The sequence below is a fragment of the Anabas testudineus genome, chromosome 5 (assembly GCF_900324465.2).
Source record: "Anabas testudineus chromosome 5, fAnaTes1.2, whole genome shotgun sequence".
NCBI lineage: Eukaryota > Metazoa > Chordata > Actinopteri > Anabantiformes > Anabantidae > Anabas > Anabas testudineus.
Window position 1 is genome coordinate 1,001,063 of NC_046614.1, and position 19,351 is coordinate 1,020,413.

Genomic DNA, 19,351 nt, shown 5'->3' on the forward strand with positions numbered 1-19,351 from the left:
AACAACTGGAATTATTCACAAGTCATTATTTATTCATATTAATTTGTTTTCCAAATAATACAACTCTGAGAGCTTTTATTACAGTTGATAAATCATTCTTGTTGCTAATGATAAATCATCAATGTGCAAACTGTCCATAAATACACAATAAAGGAACGTTTGTCTGTGTGTGACTGCAATGGTGATTTTCTACCTATTTATAATACTGCAATTTAATTAAGAGCTAAATTAACACTGACTGACAGTGCTTTTTATTTAAAAATGTGGTTAAAAATGTGTGTTTAAAGTCACATATACAGACATTGAAAACATTTCTGGTACCCTTTCTTTAAAGAATGAAAACCCCACGATGGTCACTGAAATAATAAATAATGAATACTTTATTGATCCCCTTGGGGAAAGTGTGATTGAACAGACTGCTAGACGGTATGTCAACACTAAACTATGGGGTTTCGGTGTCTTGTCCAAGGACACCTCAGCAAGTAGCCAGGAGGAACCAGGAATCAAACCACTCACCCTAGGGTTCGTAGACAACTGCTCTACCACCTGAGCTACTGCCACTCTATACAATTATAACAGAAAATACAAAGGGTAACTAAAGAACCCAGAACAACTTCTAAGGAGATTAGAGGTCAAATCCAAAGTTGAAGGTACATCAGCATTAGATCACACCATTCATCACTCTTTTAGCCAAAGTGGACTCAATGGAAGACAACTGATGAACTGAGGAAGACTGTACTGTTGAAAGCAAATCATAATAAAGCGATACAGGAATTTCCCACAGTGCATGTGGACAAGCCTCAACGCTTCTAGGAGAATGTCCTTTGGACAGATGAGACAAAACTGGAACTTTTTGGCAAGTCACATCAGCTTTATGTTCAGAGGCGGAAAAATGAAGCATACAAAGAAAACAACACTGTACCTACTGGGAAGCATGGAAGAGGCTTGGTTATGTTCTGGGGCTGCTCTGCTGCATCTGGCGCAATGTGTGCAGGATACATTGAACTGTCAAGACTATACAGGCATTTTGGAGCAAAACGTGTTGTCCAGTGTCAGAAAGATATTGATCAGTCACAGGTCATGGGTTCCACAACAAGATAATGACCCAAACATCCATCCATCCATCCATTTTCTTCCGCTTATCCGAGGCCGGGTCGCGGGGGGAGCAGCTTAAGCAGAGATGCCCAGACTTCCCTCTCCCTAGACACCTCCTCCAGCTCTTCCGGGGGGACACAGAGGCGTTCCCAGGCCAGCCGAGAGTCATAGTCCCTCCAACGTGTCCTGGGTCTTCCCCGGGGCCTCCTCCCGGTGGGACAGGACCGAAAAACCTCCCCTACGAGGCGTCCCGGGGGCATCCGAAACAGATGCCCAAGCCACCTCAACTGGCCCCTCTCGATGCAGAGGAGCAGCGGCTCTACTCCGAGCTCCTCCCGGGTGACTGAGCTCCTCACCCTATCTCTAAGGGTGCGCCCAGCCACTCTGCGGAGGAAACTAATTTCGGCCGCTTGTATCCGCGACCTTGTCCTTTCGGTCATGACCCAAAGCTCATGACCATAGGTGAGGGTAGGAACGTAGACTGACCGGTAAATCGAGAGCTTTGCCTTTCGGCTCAGCTCCTTTTTCACCACGACGGACCGGTACACCGACCGCATTACTGCTGCCGATGCACCAATCCGTCTGTCAATCTCACGCTCCCTATTTCCCTCACTCGTGAACAAGACCCCAAGATACTTAAACTCCTCCACTTGAGGGAGGATCTCCCCCCCAACCTGGAGGGTGCAAGCCACCTTTTTCCGGTTGAGAACCATGGCCTCGGACTTGGAGGTGCTGATTCTCATCCCAGCCCCTTCACACTCGGCTGCAAACCGCCCCAGTGCCTGCTGGAGGTCCCGGTCTGATGAGGCCAACAGGACAACATCATCTGCAAAAAGCAGAGATGAAATCCTGTGATTCCCAAACCGGATTCCCTCCGACCCCTGGCTGCGCCTAGAAATCCTGTCCATAAAGGTAATGAACAGGATCGGTGACAAAGGGCAGCCCTGTCGGAGTCCAACATGCACCGGGAACAAGTCTGACTTACTACCGGCAATGCGAACCAAGCTCCTACTCCGGTCATACAAGGACCGAATGGCCCTTAACAAAGGGTCCCGAATCCCGTATTCCCGGAGTACCCCCCACAGGATGCCACGAGGGACACGGTCAAACGCCTTCTCCAAGTCTACAAAACACATGTAGACTGGATGGGCGAACTCCCATGAACCCTCGAGCACCCTAGCAAGAGTATGGAGCTGGTCCAGTGTTCCACGGCCAGGACGAAAACCGCATTGTTCCTCCTGGATCCGAGGTTCGACTCGTGCCCCAACCCCAGGCAGCCAGGCCTGGGGTTGGGGCACGTAGACGAGCGCCTGGTGGCTGGGATCTCTCCCACGGGACCCGGCCGGGCGCAGCCCGAAGGAGCGACGTGGGACCGCCTTCCCGTAGGCCCACCACCCGCAGGAAGGCGCATAAGGGGTCGGTGCAGTGTGGATTGGGTGGCAGCCGTGTGGAGGTGCCTCGACAACCCAATCCCTGGACAAAGAATCTGGCAATTGGGACATGGAATGTCACCTCACTGGGTGGAAAGGAGCCTGAACTTGTGCTGGAGGTTGAGCGGTACCGGCTAGAGATAGTCGGGCTCACTTCCACACACAGTCTGGGCTCTGGAACACAACTCCTAGAGAGAGGTTGGACTCTCTTCTACTCTGGAGTTGCCCATGGTGAGAGGCGGCGGGCAGGGGTGGGCTTGCTTATAGCCCCCCAGCTCAGCTGCCATGTGTTGGAGTTTTCCCCGGTGGACGAGAGAGTTGTTTCCCTGCGCCTTCGGGTAGGGGATAGGTCTCTCACCGTTGTTTGTGCCTACGGGCCAAATAGCGGTGTAGAGTACCCAGCTTTCATAGGGTCTCTGGAAGGGGTACTGGAAGGTGCTCCGACTGGGGACTCTGTCGTCCTACTGGGGGATTTCAACGCCCACGTGGGCAATGACAGTGATACCTGGAGGGGCGTGATTGGGAGGAACGGCCTCCCTGATCTGAACCCGAGCGGTGTTCTGTTATTGGACTTCTGTGCTAGTCACAGCTTGTCCATAACGAACACCATGTTCAAGCATAAGGGTGTCCATCAGTGCACGTGGCACCAGGACACACTAGGTCGGAGGTCTATGATCGACTTTGTGGTTGTGTCATCTGACCTCCGACCATATGTCTTGGACACTCGGGTGAAGAGAGGGGCTGAGCTGTCAACTGATCACCACCTGGTGGTAAGTTGGATCCGATGGCGGAGGAGGGAGCTGGATAGACCTGGCAGACCCAAACGTATTGTGAGGGTCTGTTGGGAACGTCTGGTGGAACCCTCTGTCAGAGAGGTCTTCAACTCCCACCTCCGGGAGAGCTACAATCAGGTCCCGAGGGAGTCTGGAGACATTGAGTCCGAGTGGACCATGTTTTCCACCTCCATTGTCAATGCGGCTGTTCGGAGCTGTGGCCGTAGGGTCTCTGGTGCCTGTCGTGGCGGCAATCCCCGAACCCGGTGGTGGACACCGGAAGTAAGGGAAGCCGTCAAGCTGAAGAAGGAGTCTTATCAGGCCTGGTTGGCCTGTGGGACTCCTGATGCAGCTGATGGGTATCGGCAGGCCAAACGTGCCGCAGCCCGCGCGGTCGCAGAGGCAAAAACTCGGACCTGGGAAAAGTTCGGCGAGGCCATGGAGGAGGACTATCGGTCTGCCTCTAGGAAATTCTGGCAAACCGTCCGGCGCCTCAGAAGGGGAAAGCAGTTTCCTGCCAACACTGTTTACAGTGGAGGTGGGGAGCTGTTGACTTCGACTGGGGACGTTGTAGGACGGTGGAAGGAATACTTTGAGGATCTCCTCAACCCCGTCGTCACGCCTTCTGTTGAGGAAGCAGAGGCTGGGGACTCGGAGGTTGATTCGTCCATTTCCCTGGTCGAAGTCACCGAGGTAGTCAGTAAGCTCCTCGGTGGCAAGGCACCAGGGGTGGATGAAATTCGCCCCGAGTACCTTAAGTCTCTGGATGTTGTAGGGCTGTCTTGGTTGACACGCCTTTGCAGCATCGCGTGGAGATCGGGGACAGTACCTCTGGACTGGCAGACCGGGGTGGTGGTTCCTCTTTTTAAAAAGGGGGACCGGAGGGTGTGTTCCAACTATAGGGGCATCACACTCCTCAGCCTCCCTGGGAAAGTCTATTCCAGAGTACTGGAGAGGAGAGTTAGGCCGCTAGTCGAACCTCAGATGACCCAAACACCTGATCTAAATGATATTGAACATCTGTAGAAAGAACAGAAACATCCAGTCTGGAAAATGCACCATTCCCACCTGAGACAGCTGGAGCAGTTTGTTCACGAGGATTGGGCCAGTGGGTCATTTTCCGTGCCCTAACCCTCCCTGCATGGGATTTTCCATTAAGGCTACATGAGCATGTGGTGTTGAATGAAGCTGCATCTAAAAGTCCGTTTCATGGATGTATGTCACATCATTTAAACAATCATCCAAAGATGATTTGTGATGAACCCTTTTTCCTGCATTCAGATAGGGCAGGGCTCAAGAAAATTCTAGGACTCATCTCTGACAGAGCCAACTGTCATCACTCTGGTTGGTCACATATAAGAAGCATATTTATATTCACCCTGGCACGTTTGATCAGGAGTTGATGTGAACTTTGCAGCACCATAATACTCACTCTGAAACACTCAGATTGAAAACAATTGACTTTGACTTCCTTAATGCTCATTACTGAGATTTTGAGTAAATTGCATTTTTTTTCTGTGGAAATCAGGCCTGACCCAGCTCTGAAACATCATTTCGAGCTCAGCCTGAATAGGGAATGGCCCCGCTGAATCTGTGTCTGAGTAATTGTCCTTTCCTTCACCTTAGGAGGGCTGTTAGGAGATAATCCTCTCCTTGGTGAAACAAGACCTAACACAGCATCATTAATCTCATTACTAAGGCCATGTTGCTTTGTTGCCATCAAGGCCCAGGCCCAATTATCAGCCGCAGCCTCGTCCCTGTGACAACGCTGAGCCCCGCACATCACTAACGACCATCTCCACTGTCCCCTCATTGACTTCTTTGAGACTGACGTCTTTGTATCTGCAATCAGGAACCCTCAGAGCCTCCACTGTGTACGCGTCCTCGTTTCCCCTGAATGTCCCGCAGTTAGCTGTGAGCAGAGCAGAACGACGACGAGTGGTTTGTGGTGTGTCTTATCGCCTCACAGCAGGTCTGCATCGTGAGGGAGAGCATTTATTGTCAAGTTTGCTTCTGTCATGAAGCAGCAACAATGCAAATTCATTAACAAGCTTTCAATCGAATCTGTGTAAATCTCTGCACAGTCATAATGAAGTCTTTGTGAACAACCTTGGAACAATACATGTGGATAGCTGAGTGTTGTAATTCCACCAGTATACTTCATCAAGTAGACAATCCATGAGAGCTGAGCGAGAAGGCGTCGCTGGGGATTGCATTGCTGTATAGGTAGTTCTACTTAGCTCTCTATTATTTTTACACTTCTGCGTGGGGGACTTTCCATAAACAAAACAAGACATTTTTCAGCTCTACTATTGTTGAACATTTTGAACATTTCATATGAACGTGGATAAGGTGTGCACATTTATCACCACTGGATTTTATTGCATTGCCCTGCCACTGTTCTACACACAATGTGATTAATAATGAGAAGAAATAAACACTCTGTATTCAATAGCAAACTATCGTAAAAGCCTTAAGCAATGGTAAATGTTCTGCACTTATATAGTGCTTTTCTACCTAACTGGTACTCAAAACACTTTACACTGTGTCTCATTCACACACTCACACACCGATGGCAGAGCTGCTATGCAGCTGACCTGACTCACTGGGGGCAATTTGGTGTTCAGTATCTTGCCCAAGGACACTTTGGCATGTGACATGGCAGCTGGGAATCAAACCACCAATCCTATGACTGGTAGACAACTGCTCTACCTATTGATCCACAGCCACCCAGTGGCAATCAGTTATTAAACAATCAGTTCAGTGTGATGCCACCCTGGCTTTACAAAGAGAAATCTGCTTGAGGAAGTGAACGATGTCTGGAAATACACCAGACACACAGAAGCTTCCCTTATAGAAAGAAGGCACCTGATCAGTGGTCAGGGCCAGTGCCAGTTGGTGTGTTAATGTACTTTTATGTCACTGTCAGCTTTCTTCTGAGCTCTTAAGTGCCATGTAAACCAGGAATCTGGTTTCTATATTTAGGGTGGGGGATTAGAGTTCAAAGGCCAGATTTCTCTAGGAGAAAGTACATTTCTTGGTCATGTACAACCTGGTTTGTTAATGAGGTTTTAAAGTAAACATATGCATGACAGACATATCAAGTGTAGAATTAAAGGTGAGCAGATTACATGCAGCGATACAGCCTCATTTTCAGAATAATTTTGAAACTGCCATTAATAATACATTTAGAGTTTGTAAAAATCAGACTCACTGGAGGACTGTGCGCTTATCACAGAGCCTGTCCTGTCACAGCACAATGAAGGAAGCAACCTCATGTCAATGAAGTGTCATTCTTCTAAAATAAGGGCAGAGAAAGAAGAAAAGTGTTACCTGATGAACCTACAGTATATTTTACACCAACCAGATAACTACAGTGTTTCTTAATTTGTTGTGTGCATGTAAACATACTCAGTGGCAACTGAGTAAAAATGTCTCAATGTGTATTTTAGTTTACAGCAACATTTGACCAATTTACGCGAACCACCTAATGAAACAACAGCTTTACACACACTAGATGCATGCATTTAATGGTTGCTTCACATAAATTCAGTCTTTAAAATAATCCTGTCCTATTTTATATCATTTTTCTGCCATTTTCCACCTGAGGGTTCAAGACTAGAAGTGATTGCCAAAGCATAACCGACAGTGAATATGTTTTCTGTGCCCAATTTTGTGCAAACACTATTATATTATGCATATATTCATGCATTAATGGTGCTGCTCTGTAAATAGGTCATCTATAATTCATGAAATACACACAGACTGACAAAATAAATATAAATATATAAGTTCAAATAAAATACTGCTACTCAACATTTTGCTGAGTGTTCTGGATTCTGTACAGTGCCATTGGGGTATAGATGTGGTCAGGTCATGGAGTTATTTCAACACAGAAAAACATAAAAGACTATGTTTGACTAGAATCTGTTGCATTTGTTGTTCACCATTGCCACCCTAAAACTGCTTTGTACAGCTGTAGCTCAGCTGAAAGCTCCAAGTGTCTCCAAGTGTTTACCAAATAATGTATGTATGCAGACGAATGAATAATAATCATTGTGTAAATGTTTGCCACATGGTAACAGATTTAAAGCTGCATGAGTCCAATTACCCGTGTGTTTGTTCAGAAGAAATCACATTAAGTCATTATATTGTCATAGAGATTTTAATCTGCCTCCGCTGCTGGACAGTATTGGTCTTTCTGAAAACACACCACGTTTGCCTGATAGCGTCAGTCTGAAATACAAGTTCAGCTACTCGACATCTTTTAATTCAATAAGGCAATAAATATACTTATCTATCTTTATATCTATCGCTATTTAGCTTCAGTGGCCTGAGCCTACTATTGAGCTTTGATGCACAGCAGTCAATGTAGATGATCAATAAAACAGAAGACACTGAATCCCTAACACCGAGTATAAACTCTTGACAGTCCCAGAGATGCTAGCCCAATTTTTAAATCATAAAAAAAAAAGAAAAAGCCTGCTGAGCTGTTTGGGTTGCGCTCATGTCATGAAGCCAACAATGAGGAAATGCTAAGATCTGTGCTCATTAAAAGATCTTTAGCAAACTTGAAAAGGGCAGTTTGAAGGCCATGATACACAAACAGAAGCTAAGTTGATATGATAATTAAAGCTGCACTAATTAAAGTTTTCATATCAACAACAAATAAAATCACTATATGTAGGGTCTAAAGGATGAGTCATTATTATTAACCCTCACAGAAATATTAGACACTTCTGCATTTGCTTTCAGCTCTGCTGTGCATTTTAGCATCTTTCAGTTTATTGTTTTGATTTAGTTGTTTTTCAGGAAACCAAAACATAAGGGAAATTCACTTTTTACAGCTAAATAATGACAAACAAATGGACAAACAGCAACAATAAGGCGCAATAAGAAAGAATAGACACTAAGTAATATACAAGGTAAATGGGGATATTAGAGAAGCAGATTGTAAAATATGTAAATTTAAATATTATCTTTTAACAGATTATACATGTACAAATGCTACTGTATGTAGCATTATATTAAAAAAATGTAACTTTGGTAATTGATGGCAGCACCATGTCTCAAAAGAGTTGAGACAGAGTCAATAATTTAAAGCAGAAATCACGTAAGCTGGAAAGGAGGTGGCGTTCCACCAATTTAGATGAATATTGCCTAGCCTGGAAAGATAGTTTAATAATATATAAAAAAGCCCTGCGTAAAGCTAGAACTTCATATTACTCCTCATTAATAGAGGCAAATAAGAACAACCCTAGGTTTCTTTTCAGCACTGTAGCCAGGCTGACAAAGAGTCATAGCTCGGTTGACCCTAGTATTCCCTCAACTCTCAGCAGCAATGACTTCATGAATTTCTTTACAAATAAAATCATAACTATTAGAGAAAAAATTGATCAGATCATCCCTGCATATAGCATGGATTGTACAACAACTCTAGATCCACGCTCGTACTTAGACTGCTTCCTCCCTGTAGATCATTCTGAATTAATTTCAGTAATTAATTCCTCTAAACCATCAACATGTGTCTTAGATCCCATCCCAACTAGACTCCTCAAGGATGTCTTACCTTTGATCAGCACGTCCATATTAGATCAGATCAATCTGTCTTTACAAATAGGCTACATACCACAGGCTTTTAAGGTTGCTGTAGTCAAGCCCCTACTCAAAAAGCCTAGTCTGGACTCAGGGGTCTTAGCGAATTATAGACCAATATCCAATCTGCCCTTTATCTCTAAAATCCTTGAAAAGATAGTTTCTAAGCAATTGTACGACCACCTACGTAGCAATAACTTGTATGAAGATTTCCAGTCAGGATTTAGAGTACATCATAGTACAGAAACAGCACTGGTAAAGGTCACTAATGATCTTCTATTAGCATCAGACAATGGTCTACTCTCTATACTCATCTTGTTAGATCTTAGTGCTGCATTCGACACTATAGATCACAACATTTTATTACACAGACTGGAACATGTCATTGGAATCAAAGGAACAGCACTAGAGTGGTTTAAATCGTATCTATCGGATAGATTTCAGTTTGTACACGTTAATGATGAGTCTTCCATGCACAGCAAAGTCAGCTATGGAGTTCCACAGGGATCTGTGCTTGGACCGATTCTTTTCACGTTATATATGTCCCCTTTAGGCAATATTATTAGGAAACACTCTATAAATTTCCATTGTTATGCAGATGATACCCAGCTATATTTATCTATGAAACCAGGAGAAACTAATCAATTAGTCAAACTTCAGGAATGCTTAAAAGACATAAAGGCCTGGATGACCTCCAATTTCCTTCTCCTAAATCCGGACAAGACAGAGGTTACACTGTTTGGGCCTAAAAATCTCAGAGACACTATGTCTAAACACATTCTCACCATTGATGACTTAGTTCTGGCCTCAAGTAATACTGTAAGAAACCTTGGAGTTATCTTTGATCAGGATATCTCCTTCACTTCATACATAAAAGAAATCTCTAGAACTGCCTTTTTTCACCTAAGAAACATTGCTAAAATTAGGAGCATCCTGTCCCAAAGTGATGCTGAAAAACTAGTCCATGCATTTGTTACTTCCAGACTGGACTATTGTAATTCATTATTAATAGGATGTCCCAATAACTCATTAAAGAGCCTCCAGTTAATCCAAAATGCTGCAGCCAGAGTTCTGACTGGAATTAGCAAGAGAGATCATATTTCTCCAACGTTAGCTTCTCTCCATTTGCTCCCTGTTAAATCCAGAATTGAATTTAAAATTCTTCTCCTAACTTATAAATCCCTTAATAATCAGGCTCCATCTTATCTTAAAGACCTCATAGTTCCTTATCTTCCAAGCAGAACTCTCCGTTCTCAGACTGCAGGTTTACTTGTGGTTCCTAGAGTTTCCAAATGTAGAATGGGAGGCAGAGCCTTTAGCTACCAAGCCCCTCTCCTGTGGAACCAGCTCCCAGTTCAGGTTCGGGAGGCAGACACCCTCTCCACATTTAAGACTAGACTTAAAACTTTCCTTTTTTATAAAGCTTATAGTTAGAGATGGATCAGGTGACTCTGAACCATCTCTTAGTTATGCTGATATAGGTTATTCTGCTGGGGGACCTCTACTGATAAACTGAGCTCCTCTCCTCTCTCCTTTCTACTGTATCAATGCAAATGCCACCATTGCATGTCAGTAACTTTGTGTCTTCTCTCTCTTTTAGTTGTGTTTCCTCCTCTCTGTCTCCCTCTCTCTGTACTTTTCTGCAGGTATCCTCGGCCTGGAGCTGTACATCTCCAGAATCCAGTTCATCTGCCCAATGTTCTTGATGCTTGTTGTTGTCTTTATTGCCTGCTGTTCTTTTCTCTCTTCTCTTTCCACTCACCCCAACCGGTCGAGGCAGATGGCCGCCCACCATGAGCCTGGTTCTGCTGGAGGTTTCTTCCTCTAAAGGGAGTTTTTCCTCTCCACTGTTGCCTAAAGCTTGCTCAAATGGGATTGTTGGGTTTTCTCTATAATTTTTTGTATAAATATTTTCTGTAAGGTCTTAAACCTTACACTGTAAAGTGCCTTGAGATAACTTCTGTTGTAAATTGGCGCTATACAAATAAAATTGAATTGAATTGAATTGAATAATAGGTTGGAAAAGTGGTACTAACAGGGAAAAGCTGGAAGAACATTTTGCAACTGATAAGGTTTATTGGTAACATGTCAGTAACATGATTGGGTAGAAGATAAGAAGAGAAAGATCATCTTAGAGATCTTAGAGAGACTCTTAGAAGAAGAGATGGGCAGAGGTTGACTCTGTGAAAAGCTGCATCTACAGCTTGTAAAAGAGTTTTAGAATATTGTTCCTCAGCGTAAAATTCCAAAAACTTTGAATATATCATCACCTACAGTACATAATATCATCAAAAGATTCAGAGACAGTGGGAAATCTCTGAACAAGCCTTAATCTAAATATTGGAGGCCAAGATCTTTAGGACCAGCGGCAGCACTGCATTAAAGACATTCTGAGATGGACATCACTGCATGGGCTCAGTTCACACAGAGGTCCAAAAATGCATGTTAAAGATCTATCACGCAAAGAAGAAGCCACATATGAATGATCCAGAAATGCTGCTGTCTTCTCGGGACTAAAGGTCACTTAAAATAGTCTGTAGTAAAGCTACAGTGGTCAGTCTGTGGTCAGACACATTAATACATGAAATCTTTTAAAACCATGGGCATCGAGTCCTCCAGATGAAGGAGGAGAGGGACTTTCTGGCTTGTTATTAGCACTCAGTTCAAGGCAACCAGTTTCTGCACCTATAATGATATGGGGGTGCATTAATGCCTATGGAATGGCCATCTCAGTGTTGCTTACAGGTTGTTCAAGTGGTCAAAACTGACAGTAACTGCTAATTTGAGTTACAGCATTGGTCAAAAACAACAATTACAAGGATTTATATATACATATATATATATATATATAGATAGATAGAATAATCAGTGTTGCCTCCAGCTCTTCCAGAGGATTCCCGAGGCATTCTCAGGTCAGAATGGAAAATGCAGCCTGAACCCTGCAGCTTCCTCCCAGTAATGCTATCTTCTCAACATCTGGGTGACATCTTGATCAGATGCCCGACTCACCTCAACTGCAGCTGTCACTCAACTCAGAACTCCTACCAAACGTACTGTAGGTAAACCATACTGCACACACTGCAAAGGACAGTCATATTTGCCACTGAATCTGGTGTTACTGCTTTATTAACTATCTAAGCTAGACAAGATGCAAATAGATCCCAGCATAATTAGATACCATCAAAAATATAATTGACCTGAACAGACCCTAAGAAAAAGAACACCAACACTGGCAACAGCATGATGCTCAGAGCATTCATTTCATTAAATAAAAAGCAGATACAGTGGAGCAGTAATGGGCTATAACAATAATAACAGTGTCCTAAAAACGAAGGTAAAGTTGTAGAAACTGAAGCATGTATTTACATATTGCAAGAACAAATACGTGGACATAACTTAAGTTTTGTTTCCACCTCATACATCTCATAGCCCGGTTGGCTACAGAATATTTTATTGAAAAGACAAAACATGATGTAAATGATTTAATACTTTGAATAATAAAACAAAACTTACATACACCTATCTTAAATAGACACGAGGACCAGTCTAATACAACAGCATCCAAGAGAGCCCGTGAAGACCTCTAAACCAAACATAATGAATTTGATTCACGCTCCTACGGATAAGGTTGTGCAAATGAAATACTTGGTTAAGGTTAGGCAAATAATAGTTGTCAGTGTGTAACAGCTCTCAAACTTCTGGCTCATGCATTACAGTCTGATGTGCTACACGCCCTTCTACTACTGCAACCTCCTCAACCTTTAATTTCTTGCTACCTAAAAGCCACAGTACTTCACACTGAATATACATTTTGTGCTGCAAAATAATAACGACATACTTTATTGATCCCCTTGGGGAAAATGCCTAACGTGTTGGTCAAACTGAGCTACAGGCTACAGTCTGCAAACAACCATGGATATCAGCCATGGCCTAAAACTAGAGATTTTGAAAAATCTCAGACAAAGCACAACGCTGGGAAAGTCCAGCACTCACTGAGCTTTAGTGAAGCAACTTGAGCTGACGCAGAGAATTCGGACACAGCTGTCTCATCAGTTTTGCAAAGACTAAATGGCTCCTAGAGACCAGTGCTGTATATTTGTGCAGGGCTCCCCACAGGGCACCCTGTGAGATTGCTTATTAGCCATACCAAAGTCCACAAAGCACAGACTGAGTTCGTTGACACCTCAGGAGTCCAGGAAAAGAAGAAGAGCTGGACTAAAGTTCTAGAACCAAGCCAAAGGAGCCTTCAGGAGGTCGATGGGGTTGTTCCAAATAATTAATGAAATACATCAAAGTAGCTCTAAATGTATCACTCTATGAAAGCCTTTGTACCCTAATTTCTAAAAGGCCACGTCTGGCTGTCATACAACCGCTTTCTGTTGAAGTAATGAGGTACTGCTAGCAGAAATATATTATATTTAAAATATATTAACCTCTATCTGCTTAATCCATTTGTTGCATGGCATCAAAGGGCTCCAATAAACAAGCAGAAATTACAAATATAATTCATTATGAATTATTCAGATGATAACGAGCAGCACTCTGTGGCCACTCACCGAACAAATCAAATTATACAACAAATGGGGGGAAAAAAAGCTCCTTCACCAAATATGATTACAGTACTTTGATAGGCCTAATGTGTTGTGTTTGTCACGGCAGTGTGCAGATAAAGGAGCGGTGATTGCTCCAGTCACACATGATAGTGCATCAGTTAGCCGGTCAAAAGCCGTGCTTGTTCCAAATAAACCCCATTCATCTAGTTTTTGCAGTATTATTGTTTGAACGACTGAAATTTCATGACCCAGTTCCCATGCAGGTTGTTCAGAAGAGGCATCAAATGAAGCCATTCACAGGATAATGATGTGGTGTTAGCAGTAACATCAATGATTCGTCTCAACGTGTAACACATCAAACACCTCATTCATATCAGCACTAACACGGACAGCGGCGGGAAATCAATTGTGTGTATGTTCATGTTTGTGTGTGTGTGTTTGTGTGTGTACAGTTTGTTTGTGTTTTGGAACAAAATCAATGCCTGGAAAAAAAATCACAGACTGTACTGTTTTCTAACCCTGTCTGTCCTCTTCCCTGCAGCCAGGACACCTCATTACTTCATCACACCACCGGCAGTTTCTGCACAATAACAAGGCTGCTATTAACATATATGAAAACAAGAAGCTTCCCCTTCTCTCATGCCCGCTGTATGCACCCTAGTCTGTGTGTATGTGTGCATGCCTGAGTGTGTGTTTTTGCATGCGTGCCCGCTGTGTGCACTCGGATTCTGTGTTCAGAGGGAATTGCTCGCTTTGATGTTCTCAGATGCAGGCAACTGCTGATACCCCTATTAGCTTGCACAGAGCTGATGCAAGCTATGCTAGTGCTAGTCCCCAAAAAACTGGTTCATTTCAGTGCTAAGTGGAACAAGATAGAAATGAGCTACATTCAAGTGCAGCCTGGGGATGTCAGCACAAAGAGACAAAACCACACACTTTATTTAGGAAGATAAGGCTCTGGAATTAACATGGTGATAATGATGATGATAAACTCGTCTCCCTGCGACAAAGCTAAAGGGGCAGCACTGAATCAGAGAGGGAGGGAGGAGATGAATGTGGTTGGAGGTGAGGAGATAGGAGCCAAGTCACAGAGGAAGAGACCGGACAGGAAAAGTTCACAGGCTATAACAAGGAACAGAAGGGAAGACAGTAGAGGAGATGGGAGCTGGGGCTCATTGGTGCCCAGTCAATATTTTTGGCTTTTGGCTATTTTTGCTGTTTAAATGCAGATGTACAGTATAACGTGTTTCTCTACTCAGATATATGGTTGTGTACATATGCATGCATGTACATGTATGTTCAAAGGTTTGGGATCACTCAGGCATGTGCTGTTTTCTGGCATACCATATTATGGCAACGTGCCCAGCTGATTGGGGACCATGGTTACTGTAACACCCTCTCTCCCCATGCTTCCCGACTGCCTCTCTACTGTCAAGCTAAATGTCATTGTTTCCCCGAAAACATAGATGAAATGAGTTTGAAGAATAAATACAGCAACAAATAGGAAATAATGTGACGCAGAAAAGAAATATATTTATAACAATTGTGTCCTTCAAACTTTACTTTTATCAAATAATCCTACATTTGCAATAATTCCAGCAGTTCTTGGTGAAAGTGGCTCCAATAAAGCATTATTCACACGGTATGGCATGACATGAAATGGAAAAATGGAGTAACAGGCTTTTTTTTTCAAGGTTTTTTTTATAGGAACATAAATCCAACATTAGTCATGTTTTCACGTTCAGATTAAAGTAGAAGTCTCATATTTGACAACTTTAACTGTGATTGTTATTGGAAAAATCTGATCGAGATTCCCCGTTAATGTTCACTGGTTAAAGGGCATGAGCACATGAGAGTTTGAGTTAGCACAAATCTAAGATGAATAAATTATATATTATAACAGAGTAAACGTTTCTGCACTTACTCTAACACTGCCTTAAGCCTCGCAAGTTCACAAGATCTCTCTGATTTTGTTACCTACCTGTGTAGTCTGTTTCCTCTGCACAGGCATGACTCAACCTCCCCGTCACCCCACACATCTCTCTCCTCGCGTGGCATCATTAAGCAACAGCGGAAACACTTTAAACTTAGAAATCATTGAGGTGGGTGAAATGACCTGCAGAAAATAAATGGTTAAACTCAGAACTTTAAACTCAGCTGGGTTCATTTGTCAGACGTAAGCCTGGAGTGGCTTTCCTGTAATAAAAAATACCCACAGGTTAAACTTCATGGGCTAATCCAACTTGACAGCGCACCAATTGTGATGAGAAGTTTACATGCCCAAAGCCAACAGAGAGAAAAAAAGAGAGGAAAATAAAAAAAGACAAGAGGTGACTTTCAAAGTTGATTTGCTAAATGAACAGTAAATACGTCCAGGAAACGGTGGCAATGCAGCGAGAGAGCACATAAGGAGCAACGAACACCTTCAAAAGCACAGTCGGCACAAAATGGCAGAAACATTAAGTAGCAACAAAAATTGATAATGAACCTGGGAAGCATTATTGCAATGAAAAGCTGGGAGATGGATTGAGACCAGTTGTTCTTGTCTGTCATTCTACAGTGTGTGTGTCATGTACGACTGCCAGCGCTTGCAGTAATTTTAACTCTGTACAGATTGAAAGGGCTGGACGTGGAGGAACTGATAACGGCACTTATCGCTTGGAACTGCTAGAGGGTGAAATGTTAAATCTGAACACCAGCACCTACTGTGTGAAGATAAAGAGCTCGGCCTGAATTTAGCTTTTAAATGATGTTGATTTAGCATTATTACACCTACAGATAAAACACAATCAAATTAAAATGTGTGGAGTAGGTATCCAGCTGTTCATTAGACCCTTTTTATATGTCTGATGATACTGTCACAGCAGTCTTTAGCAAAAGTGCTCAAAGAAAGACATGAAACACAGCACTGGTGGCATGTTTAGTGTTTTCTACATTTAATTCCACTAGACGTATGTAGCTTATGTGTGACAGGCATTAAATGGGTTCTCTCTGCCAAGAACCTCCAAAAAGTCCACTATCAACCATACACACACATCCTGCCCTCAGATTCAACTTTGCAGGGCTTAATGGGACCCCGATTTTCAAGCAGTGCCGAAGGCATGTCTCTCCCGACTAAACCCTATCAGTGGTGTAAAAGAAAAAAAAAAGAAAAAGCAGGATGGGTGAGGAGAGGATAGGGGAGGAGCTCCGAGAAAGAGAAACAAATGCAAAATGCAAGATCTCAGCAAGAACACACAAGGCTAATGAATTGCAAAAATTAGTTTCTGAAGATTTGTAGGTCAAAATGAGCAGAGCAATCAGACCGTACCTGTTACCTCAAGACTTATATGTGAGAATTAGAATAGCAGAAAACTTTGATGTCTACAGCATCACAAAAAATTTTATTTGAAGGTGAAATTAATACCATAAATAAATAATGGGAATGTAGTAGACACTAAGCACTTGGTTTAAGTTAGAGACCAATTTGTCTGAGTTAATCCAGAACATAATCTAACTATGATTTTACAATCATTGTAAAAATACTTTTTAAACAAAAGCACAGTCCTACTAACCTCAAACCGTTTGTTTTGCTCAGGGTTCATAAGTATAAATATATAATAATATAGAATTTAAGTATAAAATACAGCAGTAAAGACTTGTTGAAACTCATTTAAAAAATGAAGGAACATCTGTGATGTTAGAACAATTTCAATCAGGTTTTAATTTGTCATTTTCAAATTCAATTAAATTTTATTTGTTTAGCGCTTTTTACAATTGACATTCTCGCAAAGCAGCTTTCCACAACCAAAGAAACCATGGAACTTTACATGAAAAGTGAATGTGTATGAATCATAATAATCAGATTGTCCCTGTGTCAAATGACACTTCTGAGATCAATGTGTCAGACAACAGTAGCAGGCAGAAAAGAAAATGTTACGTTTTGGGTTTTAGGAGGACCCAAAAGCGTCAGACAGAGATTTATGAGAAAAGGAGTTTATGATAAAAAAGGTGATAATAGGACCAAATAGGAACAAGGCAGAGAAACCAGGGGACTTGAGGCTCATGGCAGGGAATGAAGACACAGAGTAACAAAAAAACATGGTTGGAAAACATACAGGTACAAAACGTACAAAGTAACAACTAAACTGGAAAGTAAGGGGCGAACAAAGGGAATAACAACAGACGGGGTGTAAAACTGGAAAAGTAACTACTCCAAATCACGGCTGTTTGAGCAGCCACCAAATTCAGTTTTTCAGTGGGCAGAGTCAGGGGAAGGTCCAGGGTTCACACAAGGAGGCAAAATCTAAAATTTAACAAGGTCCGACACAGAAACAAACAAACAAAGACAAGTCCAAAGCACACGGCAAGAAACAAGACAAAACTCACAAGTGAATGGCTGCAGAGCAGTAGAAAAACTGACTATCTAGCAGGGGAGTACTGGATGAGGGAGTGTATATAAAGGAAGGCTGGTGCACAGGTGAAACAGATGGAATCAAGGTGAGTGGGCAGAGTAAGACACAGGTGGAGCTGATCATGGTGACTGGTACTGTACAGGGAGACAGACTGAGAAAGCAAGGACACTGAAACAAACCAAGAAAGGCAGGAATGTAGGAAAAGAATTCGAGATTAAATGTGAAAAGGACCAGAAAACACAAAGCAAACACAAAGACATAATACACACACGAGAGTGTCAGATATATTAAAGAATATGAAAGTAACCTGGGTTTCACATTCTTTCCGTAAGCTGTGTAACTTATTTATAATATTATTATATTTATTATAGTGCCTGTGTCAGCAGTTTGCATGTCATGTTTGCAAGTTTGCAGGTGTATGAATGTGGAGCAGACTGTATCTGTAGCATGTGTGTTTGTGTCTGTGTGTGAGAGTATCTTACATGCATCTTCAACAGTGTGTGGAGTGTGCCAGTTCAACTACAGAAGTCTGCACAAGGAAGCACGGAGGTATAGAGAAGATGCAGTACATCGATAACCTCACGTCAATCCAGGTGGTTTATGGGGAATTACAGAAGATGGCCTTTTTTGTGTAATTGTTATAGAATGAACTGCAGTGTTGGTTCATGTCGAAGTACCTTGAAGTGGCTTTGGTTCAGTTTTGATTGACATCATCTTCTTTCACACTCACACTGACTGAATCCTAAATAAAAAGCTAGACATTCAAATATATCTTCGTTCTGTTCAAGGCCTGTTTACATTTTTTAAATGTTTGAAATCAGTTTGGATGAATGTCTTCTTTCTGAGTTATGGAGGAGTTAAGAAAAAGTATTTATCACACAAAAGTAAATCATTACTGCGAGGCAGGAAAATTCAATATGACTTTCACTTTCATTACTTTTTCTTTTAAGTTGTTTTTCAACTCTCTTCTTCACCTTTTAAGCAGATTAATAGCAAAATACGCCTCTTTTGTGATGTCGTGACAATCTAAGTGAAGTACAGCAGTAGGATATGTTCTGTCAAACTGTCAAATGAGTCCTTTTACTCTGTACTCTTGCTACTATTTTATCTGAGTATGGAAGCCCAATTTAAAAAGACAACACAGAAGGTGAAATGTTGTCGATCTTCAAAATGACAAGTTCTCATAGAAACAGAGTCGCTGTTACGAGACAACAAGCCTCAATGATGAGATGAGATGGCGTTTGTTTGTTTCATAGTGACCAGATCCATCAAACATTAACTGAGAACACATATATATTAGTACACATATATATATATATTATTGCATACGCTATTGAAAATCTTGACAAAGTTGTGAGTTGAGCCTAAGCCGAGTTTTACAAACTCAGAAATGTGGTTTGTACATGTGTTTGTATTACTGTAGTACATGTACTTCCATATTAGTGTTTGGGAGATATACGTGTTTTTAATGCAGCATCAATCGGACTGCCAAGAAGAAACAGACCCTGAAA